Source organism: Cloeon dipterum, chromosome 3 (genome assembly GCF_949628265.1).
Source record: "Cloeon dipterum chromosome 3, ieCloDipt1.1, whole genome shotgun sequence".
Lineage (NCBI taxonomy): Eukaryota > Metazoa > Arthropoda > Insecta > Ephemeroptera > Baetidae > Cloeon > Cloeon dipterum.
In genome coordinates this window covers 35,021,688-35,033,287 of record NC_088788.1, presented here as the reverse complement: position 1 = coordinate 35,033,287, position 11,600 = coordinate 35,021,688, and positions in this window count along the sequence as shown.

Genomic DNA, 11,600 nt, shown 5'->3' with positions numbered 1-11,600 from the left:
ACTTGCCATGCGTTGATTCAAATAATGTTTATAATTATCAAGCGACTCGAGACTCACTGATTTTTCTTTAAAGAAGAAAAATAGCTATATGCTTTAATTGCCACGTAATTTTTTTTTAAAGCCGAAGTTTGAGGGAAACTAAATCAGAAAAACTTCAATTGGTTCCATTTTTTATTTGTAGATCTGCATGGGAGTTTTGGTCGGTTTTTTAAAAAATAATGAAATATATTTAGACTGTTCTATTGCATCAGCCTAATTCAAATGCTAATTTTGGCATTTCCTTGGTAAAAATATTGATTTTTTATGATTTTTTGGTATGAATTAATTAAAGGAGCTCTGGAATTTCATTTTTGCCACTGCCAATCGATTTCTAAGGGCTGAATTGGGTCAGGAAGTCACCACGACGTGCTATAAATCGACGGAAAACCGTTATACTTTAGCGGTTTCTAGTCTGAATCTAGCCAAGAAGAACGCAGGCAACCAATCAGAAAAGGGAGGGGTTCTCTCTGATTGGCTAGATCGAGACAGCAACTCCACGTTGATAGCCAGCCAGCGGAAGTCAAGGGACAAGGCAGATCAGCCAGCATTGGAGCTTGCACTGGCTGTCCCTGTGGCGCTGCTGTCTCGTTCTTATTAGGCCAATGAGCTACTTCAAACAGCCAATCAGAGAACAATTCATTTCTCTGATTTGTTACCCGCGTTTTTGTAGCACTTTCTGCTAGTTTCATCATCCCGGTTGAGTTAATTTATCCTGATAATTTAGCGAGAAAATTATTTGAATTGTTGGATGCAATAAACAATTTGTTCTGCAATTTGCAATATGTAGTAAAAAAGACCTTTTGCCACAGTAAAAATTCACATTTTCAAATTTTCTCCGAAATTTCCAGCGCTTGACCACCTGTTCTTGGCAGATTTTAATTCCTCTCGTCGAGATCTGTCCAACAGCGTATTAAACTCTTTAGGGAAACTCTTTGTTAAGAAATAAAATAGGATTTCAAGTAAGGAGACAGTCTTCACCATTGAAAAGCATTTGCATACATTTTTTTCAAAAATTTGCAATGCTACTTAGGTCAATTTTGGCTTCAACTGAATCCTAAGGCAACAAGCATTTTCCAGGATTCCTCGTCAAGTGTGGTTTCAATGACTCAAAATCGAATTATTCGCGTTTAATTGTTTGCACGTATTGTGCTGATTGCAAAATTCAGTGCCCATCAAGCTCATATTCCATTCACAAGTTTGTCACACCTTGATCTCTCTCTCTCTCTCTCTCTCTCTCTCTCTCTCTCTCTCTCTCTCTCTCTCTCTCGCATCTCTCCGCTCTCATCTGTGCGCGGCTGCGGCGGCAGCGGCGCAGCGTGTAATTATTTTCTTGTTAAAATTAAATAACATCACATAGACCGGAGGCTGTGGCAGTGAGAGGAGTGTGGTGTGCTGCTGCCTTACAAGTCGCTGGCCGCCGCCCCTGCCTCTCGCTGGCTCGCCCACCGCCGCTTCCTTCTTGGACGCGCAAGACCTGGACGGAGCACCTCCGCGCTGGCGAAAATAAAATCGAACTGAGCAGAAGACGACCGAGAAAGAAAATCGCGCGGCGGCGGTGGCGGCGGCGGCCGAGTTTGCTCAATGAAAATGCCATTAAAAAAAGCAAGCGCGCAGAGCCGAGCACGTGGGCTCACTCGCTTGCTCCAGCCGACCGAGTAAATGTTGGTCAAATTAAAATAAAAAAGGAGCGAGCAATACAGCCATTCAGCCAGCTGCTAAAGTTACTGCTCACCGTCCACACCGCACCGCACCACAGTTTCACTACATGCTCCAGAAGTGAATGAAAATTTTTAGAATGTCATTTTTCGTTGCTTATTTTCTGTTGCAAATGAATGAAAAATCTGGCATTTTTTAACTGTTATGAATATTTTGTACTTTTAACTGAATTAAATCACTATCTTTACCGATTTAAATGTTTTATAAACATTTATTATTGATTAACAAAAGTCAGAGGTTTAGGTTTAATCTTATTTAATATTTGAAGAATATCACCAGATGCATTTACTAAATTTTGTGTTTTTTGGAACAATGTTAATTTTTTTCTATTTGAATATGACTTTCCCTCTGAGAATTATTTCATTGTCTAAACTGTAATTTTTATTTGGGGCTGATTCCAAAGCTAGAATGAAACTATCTAAGGAAGAGATCAACTTACGGTACTTTGTTCTTCCGAAGTACAAAATCCCAACTTACAAAGGCCCAAAGTTTGGACTTTTGCTTTAAATTTGATTATCTTGGCTTCCAGATGAGTTAATTATCCAAATGACAGCTAATTAAGAAGAAATAATAGGAAATGAGTGTCAAGATCATAGGTCAAAGATCTGAGTCCTTAAAATCGCCGCCAGACATCGAAGGGCATAATTTGTTTTCGCTTTTGAGTTATTTCAAAGTAAAGTATAAAATTAATGATTCGTTTACAGGCTTCAACTAACAAATAGTGTCTTCCAAGAATCAGATTTTCAAAAACCACCTATATACCTTTAGACTCGTCTTAACCTCCCAAAGGCCACTAAATTTTCAACCCTTAAAAGCGTACAAACTGTAATTTTTAGTTCCACTGCTATATTTGCACCTCAATGCTTGACAGAGTAGAGATTTTATCCCTCTAAAACCAATTCAGCGCATTATTTGATGTGAAAACAAGTCGAACGGTACGAATTTTTTGTAAATAGGACCATTAGAACCCGAGATTTAGTTAACACCCTGTTTTTGATCACGTTTTTCACCAAATCTGGGCTTCTAACCATCAGATTTGCAAAAACTGCATACCATTCGAATTTTCATGACCTCCTCTATAGATAGCCGAGGCAGCTTAAGGGTTTCCACCCCCCATCAACCCTTTTTTACCTCTCAAAAATGAAAAAAATATTTTTTTTCAGTGATTAATTGATCATAAAAATTCAAAATTGCTCAGATACGATCTGAATAATCATCCCTCTTTCTACCTTATATAAAATCCCACCCAAAATTAGTTTAAATAAGGAAAAAGGATGTAAGTAAGCGAAAATCTACTCGTTCTAAAAATTAAATTAACAAGTTGTTGAGAGCCAGTTTTTCAGCCATTTCATTTTTGGAGATTTATTTCTTTCTTTCCACTGCCTGCGAACTGTGCTATCGAGACTAATTACACCCACTTTGCTTCCTAAGCTATGGCACACACATCCCATCAAGCATTGAAGTGCAGTGGAACGAAGCCTCTTTAATTTACGATCGGAGCCAGTGTTTTTGTTTTCCATACTTGGACTTCAGGGGCTCTCGAGCCGGCCGGCGGTGGGCAGATCTTAAAAGTTATTGACTGTGGAGGGCTTCAATGGACGTCCCACGCGCGGCTCGTGTCGTGGGATTCGCCGCCGCCGAGAAACACACGCTGACGCACCATTCACACTCCTGCTCTCGCCTCTCTCGAATGTATACAGTATATGCATGCACTCTCGCTCGTCATTGTTTCCTCTTTTTTCCTTGCTTGCAGGCGCCTGCTTCGCCGAATTCAATATCCTGATTTCGCCCAGATAAAATCTAATGACACAAATTTGTTTCTACGAGAAGCGCCGCGTGCGTTCCTCTAATTTAATAATCTTAATTTTCCTTTCCGTGAACAGCTTCGTAAGTGATTTTATCGCTGTTTGCGAATTAGCGGTCTGACTCTTTCTGACAATCGATGAGTCGCGATTAATTTATTGCCGCTAAGTCAACACGGAGACAATCAATAATGAGGAAGATAATTTTTTATTATCGCGCCGAACAAGCAGCAACTCCCTTTCTTGTGTTAATGATTATCCTGTTCCACGTTTGACATCTCCAATCAACTAATCATTTCAAGGTACTAATAATTGTTGTAGTGGCTAATAAAATATTTAAATTAAACCAGTTTTTAGAATAAATAAACAATTAGCGTTTTATCTCAGATATATTTTGAGCATTGGACGAGATTTTTTCTTAAGTCTCGCGAGGAGTTAAATGAAATGAGATTATAATATATATGATGTGGGTTTCTTCTTCAAGTTTCTAGCTCCAGTTTCTTGTGCAGCATCAACTTCAAATTCCCTGTCTCTGTCTCTTGTGTTTTGACTTCATTCAAGAGTTATATCATTTGATGACAGCCCTCTCATTTCAATACTGAATGAAGTGCGTAGACAGACAAGATGTATAAAGCCAAGAAAGATTATTTGTTTGTTAAAATAAAATATATAACACTTTTTTGGTTGCAACAGTGCCAAAGTTTTTTATGTTTGTAAAAAATAAATTACAACAAATCAATGACTAATTGAAAATGCTTGGCAGCATGAAAAATTGACATTTTTATGATTTTTCAAGATCGAAAACAAAACGACACCCTTGTGGTTTATTTGGCAATTTTCTACATTTTGAGCCTCAGGGTCAAGTCAGGGTAAGGACTTGAACTTTAAAGACCGTCTTTGACGAAGTTTCTGAGCACACCAATCGATTCTTGAGGGTCGAATTAGGTAAAGTGGATATATTTTGCGACCAAAAAGTCGAGCGCGACGTGCGCAGCACAAGTAGAACTTTTTTAACGCCAAAACAATATGAAGCTGAATCTAACAAAGAAGTTGTTTGTACAGGCGGCCTCTCTGCAAGTGCTCAAACCAGCTCAGACGCATGCGCACTTCTCGCATTCATATTGTTTTGGCGGGAAAAAGTTCTACTTGTGCTACGCACGTCGCGCTCGACTTTTTGGTCGGAAAAAATGTCCACTTTACCTGATTCGACCCTCAAGAATCGATTTGTATGCTCAGACACGTCGTCAAAGGCGGTCTTTAAACTTAATCATATTGCTTATTAAATCGTTTCACCGATAAAAATATATATTTTCGGTCAAAATGATAAGCCGGATTGGAAGGTGTAGGTCAGACAAAACTTCTCATATATCTAAATTTTCATTTGTTTTGCGGGTGACTTTAGAAAACGCATCATTCTCCTTTACTTTCCAATGATATTCCAAATTTCCCGTTGTCAACCCACTTAGTAACAATCTCGATATTTCGCAACTCGTTCCAATTTGCTGAGAGTAACGAGAGACAAAACATCATTAGCAAAAAGCATGAGGAGATAAGACAAATGGCTGATCGGGACGCCATAACGCCACTCTGCCTCCAATGTCATATCTCAATCAAAGCGGCGCAGGTCGGCGCGGACTCGCGGAGGCGGTTGCCTCGCGCTCGTTAAAATTAACGCTGCGCCGACTGAAGAGACATAAACGCGCAGATTGCCAACTGCCACAAAAGGCCGCATGAGAAATCGGCTCGTCGTGGCGTTTGGCATTTTTCAATCTGCACACGCAACCATGAAAAATCGCTGTCGCCATTGTCAACTGCAAAGGACACGTAATGATTTAGAGGAGAAATATCTATTAAGCCACGAAGGCTTGGAATAATGGACTGGATCATTGGAAATGGGTGTGTTCCCAATCTGCAGTTTTGTTTATTTAAATTTTAAAATTTTGACTAATCGGGTTCTTTAGGTTTTTATTATTATATATGTTTTTTGGTGCCCCTGATAAACAACCGAAATTGGAAGGAGGTCATTTTGCTAACAGACGAAGCGGTTTCTTTTAAGAATATTATATGAAAAATACTTTCATTCACGTTCTTCGAACGACATTATCGGCACATCAGGGTGTTTCCTGAGCACTCTGATCACTTCCAAAGTGTAAAATTGCACATATTCTGAAAGCTCTTGACTTGGCCGTTCGAACAGTTGTACAGGTCTTGAAAATCGAACCATTACAGAGTCCGTCAGACGTCCGTAAAGTGGCTACAAAAGGGAATTTTATGATACCGCGCGTTCGATGGCTCTTCTGACGCCAGGGTTGGATTTCTTACCTGTTCTGAGAGTCTTATCTGACCGCAGGAGTGCCTCCCAGCATGTTCCGAGGGTAATTGATCGTGCAATTTTGATTTTCCCAATATTCTCTAAAATACTCGTTTTTTAACCTTTGACCCTTTGTGTCTCAAAAAGCAACAATTAGTTTTAAATTAAATTGGCCGTTTTTAGATATTTAAAATTTAGCAATTTGCTTAAAAATTACTCTAATTTGAAAATAGAAATATTTTCTCGTTTTCTAATTAGGCATCTTTTGGCACAAAGTTTGATGTTCTAGCTTCATTAGAACTTAGAAATTTTTTAGTTTAAGGTCAATTTCATTATCAGCTTTGAAGGGACTCATTGGTAAATTTTAGGTTATAAACACTTAAAAGTAGAGCTTTACAGGCCGACAAATAAAAACATTGTACATTGTTGACTATATCCAAGTAGTTCATTGAGTTTATGTATAATATTGTTTTTTAAATTTAGCAGCAGTTTATCTCTTAAATTAGGTCCAGTCAGTTAAATTTCACATTTTACCAAATTTCTCGACAAATTAAACTATTTTTCGTTTGAATGGCTTCAATAGTGTGCGAATTTTGAGAAAAATCCTTACATTGTGAACTAAATCCTGGTTGTACTGTAAGGAGACAATGCTTTATAAGCATGGAAACTTTTAAACAGATTTGATCAAAAATTTAAACGACAAGCTGGGAAATTTTCAGCATATATGTTAATTATTTTAAGTAAACATATTAAAATTGATTTTTTTCACAAATAAAAGGTGTATACATATTACCCTAATCTAAAAAAAAAATCGAAAAGTCGAAATTGTTGTTCCAATTAGGAAGCGAAATCGATGTTGCGCGCGGAGTCAATATCCTCCTGTCTGAATGTGAGTGAGCGAGTGTTTGTCATTTGAGCGCATCAAAATAAAAGTCCCACGCGTCTGTTTGTCTTTATGGGTCGTTAAGTGTGCGCTCGGTGGGCCGCTTATTGGGTGAAGGCGGCATATTTTGCACCGAAAAAGAAAGGAAGGGTTGTGCGCGCCGCCGAAGCACCTGTGAGCGAATGCCGTGGGCCGCCGCCGCCGCATTGCACACACATACACACACACACTCACACACGGACGGAGGGACGCGCGGTGTGGGTCGCGCTGCGCTAAGTGCTGCTCTCTCGTCAAAACCCACACCAACCACCACCGCACCGCGCGCGCGAGAGCGCTTCTTCACCTGCCCTCGAGAGCAAAATTCCACGAAAAAGTCGAGAAAAAATAATACGTTTCCTCGTCGACGCCCAAATACGCACTTTCGGGGGCACGTTGGCGTCTGCAAATTGCGCCCGGCGCCGCCGTAAAACCAAACGGGATCCGTGGCTAGATAAAACTGGGCGAGAGTCTAGAGAGACTTCAACACCATTGTTTTCCCAGGGCAAATTATGGTCCATCAACAATAAATGAACATGATATAATTTTCTAGTAAAATTTTCCTCTTAAAATATTGATTGATTTATTTATTAAACGCCATGGTGTAAACATGGAAAAATTACACCTTTTTATAGGCGGTGGCCTTGGAAAGAGTCATTAGTTTTTTGTCACAGTCTAATAGGTGATACATGCCAGTTAATTTCGAATTACAGTATATGTACATTTATACATTTACCACAAGTTTCTTGATGAAAACATTGATTAGAACAGATTAGAAAGTGATATCCGTGAAAAGAGTATCTTATTAATATAGCACGGTCTTAAAATATAATTTTCAAAATTATTCTGCACATTTTCGTAACATAAAATTACGATTGAACCGAGCAATTAATTTTTTTAACACACTGTTTTCATTTTAATGGTCTCCAAAAGAAATAGAGGCATGTCATCAAATCTCGACTTATATTATCCTCAGAATTAAAAGAACTGCACCCCGTTTGACTCGTCATAACCTCCCCTAATAGATAGCAGAGTAGCTTAAAAACTATTTCAACCCCGCCAAAAATGGAAAAATTCTTTTTTTGCAGTTTAAAACCAAACGACGTGACTAATTGAGCGTGTTAACAATTGGAAATGGCTCAAATTCAACCCGATAAATCATCCCTCTTTCTCTTAACCCTCTTATCAAACTGAAAATGCATAAAATTGTTTAAATTTTCCAAAAAAGCGGCAATATTTCCGATTAAATACCAATCTTGCATTATATTTTGCTTTGTAAGCCGAAAAGTAAAATTTTTAACTTTTAATGAATTGTAAATTAATTAGTGATTTGCTTACTTTGTGCATTGCATAAAATTCTTTCCATTTTTAGAAACAACGCAAATAATCAGGAAATTATTTTTCAACTAAGACTGGATTTAGAAAGAGAGCGTGCGTGTGCCACAATACTTGAGAAACACAACTGAGCTTACTCACTCATCTAACACACAATAATATATCTTATCTTTTGGTAAAGCAGAAGTGCACTTTACCAGGTTCAAAGGAAACGCTCAAGAACGGTCATCTAAAAAAATTGCACGGTCATCTAATCCCACAAAGAAATTGCCGGGACGTGGCTGGCACTTAAATGGCCCGAGGTTTATTTCCTGGAAAAATTTCAACCCTTAGCACAAATAAAAACAACTGTCAGTCGAATGACGAATGACCTAACCAGGAATGCACAAATTCGAGGAACTGTCGAAAAAAATCAACAATAACAAAAACTTATTTGAAGAATGACTCATTTCTGTTGGTATAGAAATAGTCGGACTTATCCTCGTTGGTTTAGGTTGAGGTTTGCTTGGGCAAACTGATAATCTCTTTTCCCAGTTTTTCCAGATCCAATCTGTGAATAATATCGATCTGATTGATAATGGGATTTGACGACCGAAAACGTCCAACAAGGGTTTTTTAATGCATTACCTTTTAGCTTTTAAATACTAAAGAAGAACAAAACGCTTGAGAAATAAATATCTTTTTGTTAATTCAGTCTAGTAAATATCGACTCAAACAAAATAAAAAACGATCTGAAACTATTTCTCCAAAAAAGTCATCATATTTATCATTTCGGAGGAATACAACAACTTTGTGTATCATTAGTGAAATTCATATTAAAAATAGCACAAATTCTTTTACAAATCTGTTATGCATAACACTTCGGCACATTATACATTTTATTTATTTTTTGAAAATTTCGTCAATTAATCATCAAAATTAAGTGAAGGCTGACATAAAAACTGATTTTAAAAAAACAATCGCATAGTTCAAATACCATGAACAATGGTTTACATTAACTTGGATTGCAAAGACAAAAATATGCAAGATTGGTCGTTAATCAGAAAAAATACTATTAGCATAATTATAACAATTTATGCATTTTCAACCTGAAAAGATGATTTTATGCACCGCATTCAAGCGGTGAGAAAAAGGGTGATTTATCAGGTTGAGTTCGAGCAATTTTATGTGTTAAACACATTCAATTGATCTGATTTTAACCTGCGAAAAACTATTTTTTCCAGGGTTGACGGGGTTGAAAAATGGTTGATACCCTTATATTGCTACTGCTATCTGGGAGAGGTCATGACGAGATTAATGGTGTGCAGTTTTTGTAATTCTGATGCTTAGAAGGCGAGATTTGGTGAAAAACGTCAATTTCTTTTGGAGACAGTTGAAATAAAAAGAGTGTGCTAACTAAATCAAGGGTTCTAGGAGTCAATTTAACAAAAATTATACACCGTTCAACTCGTCTCCACATCTCTTGAGGAGCTGAAGGGGTTCAAAGGTGATAAACATTCAACTCCTTAGCACATTGAGGTGGAAACTGCAAACATTAAAAAAGCGTTCTTTTTAGGCAAAAAGTAGGATTCGCAATATCTCGAATTTTTTCCACTGCATCGCGAAAAATTACTTTTCTGCGGGTTTTCCGGCAATTTTGCACATTGTTCCAAAATGCACGTTTCTGTATATTAGTTGGAAAACCGAACTAATACTTTAGAAAATTAATTTTTGTGCCTTTTAAGACTTTTTACAATTTAAATTTTTGGCGCAAAGTATGACATTTTCGGAGGTCAAACTCGGAAAAATGCAGTTGTTTTGCGCATTGGAGCATTACTTCACATTGCAAAATATTCAAACAGCAGTTGTTGTTTAATACCTCAAAAAGGCTGGGGGTCAGAAGGACGTAAAGGGTGCAGCGAGGAATGCAGCATCGATGTCATTGCGCATTGGCGCGGGTGCGGGCTGGCTTTAATTTCCTCTCTCTGCTGATTGTGAGGTGAGAAAGACGGGGTGTGCTTCGGCGCGGCTAAGTCATGGAAATAAGAAACGTGTTTGTTGGGTCTTGGGTGCGCGGCGGGCGCGCGCGAGCGCGAGAGGCTTTTCTCGCGGATGACGCGTTGATGAAGAATGTGGTCCGAATTTGAAAAGAGCGGCGCGTTATAGAGTTAATACTCTCATGGCTGGTGGCGGCCGGGCCGGCTGTTGTCGTGCGAATTATGAATAGCAATCGGCGGTGGCCTGTGACCCGCGAGCCTTCGTGTCAGTCGTGGGCTGAATCATGCAAGCTAGGCGCGCCGACCGCGCGTCTCGATCGTGAAAATAGACGCTTTCTCAGCGGCACCAGCAGCAGCAGCGGCAATACCTGTCCTGCGACGGCCGAGTGTCGCTTTTGTCAGCCCGAATAAAAATAAGATCAGTCAATCATTAGTCACACGCATTAATCTCTATTTTCACGCTCTCCATTCTGCCCGCTCGCGCCAAAGACGGCACATCCGTTCCGTCGCGAGAACAAAAACGCCGCCTCTCTACCCCATGCAGATATGGCGTCGGAATCCTTTTTGTGCATTGTGTCCATTAGCACGACATTATTGCTCGATTAGTGCATGGGCCAGCACATGCGGGGATAAAAAAATGCCCCTTGAAGACCTGACACGTCCCTATTAATATTTGTTTTATGTGCTCACAAGAAATAAGAAAATGAAAAAGCCATTTAAGTCGTTAAGAAAACACTGCTGAGGGGTGAAGCGTGTTCTGTGCGGCAAAGGAGAGAACTGGAATTTTACCTGTTGGCTTGGACAAAATGACAGAACCTTCCTGCAGTGACGCGTGTGCTTTTACTATCCCTCGCTGGGCTATTTTATGAACTCCACATTGGTTTTACAATGGCTACTTGGAAGGATAAAAATACTAAAATTGTAAAAAGAAAATAATACTATCACGCGCGCTATTGTTGTGTACAGCTGCTGTTCCAGCACAAAAGGCCTAGGATCAGCAGGGCTTTATTTACCTTAGAAACAAAATTCATGACCAAATATTATATTTGAAAATGTGTGCGCATGCACTCATCTCTTTTAAAACTTGAATAATATTTATTTATACTGAGTAAATCCTCAAAAGAATTCTAGTTTAACAATCCTTATAGAGCCTTACAGAAAAATTGTGGAAATATCCTTTCAATCTTTACCTGAAATAAAATCTAAAAATTTCCAAAGTTGCAGTTTAAATTTTCGAGAAAATCGGCTAATCAAGCGGTGAGCATCAACTCCAAAATTATGATTTATTTCACAATTTATGAAATTTTTCTCCAAATTCGCATACCGTTGGATAGATCCGACGAGAGAAATCAAGCGGAAAAATTATTGGCCAGCCGTTTAATTTTGTCAAAATTTGAAATTTAACTGTTCCTCGGTCCTGATTTCATTTTGTTGCACATTGTATATATGTAGAGATAAACTGCTGCTAAATTAAAAAAAACTACTATGTAAATACATACTTC